Source organism: Echinops telfairi, unplaced genomic scaffold, assembly GCF_000313985.2.
Source record: "Echinops telfairi isolate 266 unplaced genomic scaffold, ASM31398v2 ScPeMD7_36;HRSCAF=134, whole genome shotgun sequence".
In the NCBI taxonomy this organism is placed as follows: Eukaryota; Metazoa; Chordata; class Mammalia; order Afrosoricida; family Tenrecidae; genus Echinops; species Echinops telfairi.
Genome location: NW_022103934.1, coordinates 365,043 through 366,375, shown reverse-complemented (window position 1 = coordinate 366,375; position 1,333 = coordinate 365,043). Strand labels below are relative to the sequence as shown.

Genomic DNA, 1,333 nt, shown 5'->3' with positions numbered 1-1,333 from the left:
GGCCGGCCCGGGGCTCGGGCGGATCAAGTGCTCTGATGCCCCATCTCCCATGCCAGGGGTCCGCGATGGCCCGCCCAGGACCCTCGGAGTAGAAGCAACCACCCCAGCCGGGCCCGATCCCAACGCCTGCCCACGCGAACCTTCCTCCACCTGCACTCGCCTTGCCTCTTCGCGACAGTCCGGTTCACTGGGAGACAGCAACTTCCGGTTCCCGCCGGAAGCGGAAACCCCTCCCCTCCTCCTAAGTACCGCCCCCCGCCAGCCGGGACCGCCCAGAGATGAAGCCCGGGAAGGTACAGCCTCAGAAACCCGCAGAGAGAGCTCGTTGGCATCAGCTCAGTGGCAGTGTGTCTGGTGTTTTTGGTACGATCATTATCCCCTCCATCCACCCACCGCATTTGAGATGAGCCCAACAATGGATACAAACATGGCACCTAGGGCCGTGCCTGGAGCATTGCCTGAGGCAGACGCCTTACACGGCGGTTCTCAACCTGTGGGTCGCGACCCTTTCACAGGGGTCGCCTAAGACCATCGGAGAACACATACATTTCTCACAATATATAACTACATATTGTTTTGTGATTAATCACGATGCTTTAATGATGTTCAATTTGTAACAATGAAAATGCATTGTTACAATTTGTAACAATTTGTAACTATGAAAATGCATCCTGTATATCAGCTATTTACATGACGATTCATCACAGTAGCAAAATGACAGTGATGAAGTAGCAATGAAAATAATGTTCTGGTTGGGGGTCACCACCACATGAGGAACTGTATTAAAGGGTTGCGGCATGAGGAAGGTTGAGAAAACCGCTGCTTTACAAGATATGCTGCAAGTTCCCAGGAAACACCCTCACCACTCATTATTGCTTCTAGATCTCTAATTTGACTTAAGACACAGCAAATCCCTAAAGGTGAAGTGCACATGTTGACCCAGGAAGAGATGTGATTTACTCCTAAAGAACAGCTGGAGTTTTACAAGAATGAAAAAAATGTTCGAAAACGGATTGTGGCAATGATTGTACAACCCTTCTTGATGTAGTTGAATTATTGAATCGTATGATATGTGAATTATATGCCAATAAAACTGTTGGGGAGTGGGGGGTTCCTGGAGTTTCCTAATTTGTACAGACAGAAACCTGGAGAATATATGGGGGAAGGATTTGTAAGGGTGGGGATTAATAGTGCAAAGAACATAGCATGGATCCGCCTGAGTTTATCGACATGGACCCACTAAACACAGGAGAGGATCTAATCATTGATTTGTTAGCTCAGTGAAGCAGGGTTTGCAAGATGGACTACGCTGAGTTAAACTGAAGTACCAGAC

At 48.5% G+C, this 1,333-nt stretch overlaps 1 protein-coding gene across 2 annotated transcripts in view; it reads right to left on the bottom strand.

The window, feature by feature from the left end:
- Positions 1–209, bottom strand: part of ELOF1 (elongation factor 1) — a 6,996-nt gene extending 6,787 nt beyond the window's left edge. The window contains exon 1 of one of the 2 annotated variants that reach the window (XM_004716783.2): positions 141–209. The gene's annotated coding sequence lies outside the window, so the exon portion shown is untranslated. The remainder of the gene's footprint in view (positions 1–140) is intronic. The other variant, XM_045290349.1, reaches the window with a different exon arrangement.
- Between the last annotated feature and the right edge of the window lie 1,124 nt (positions 210–1,333).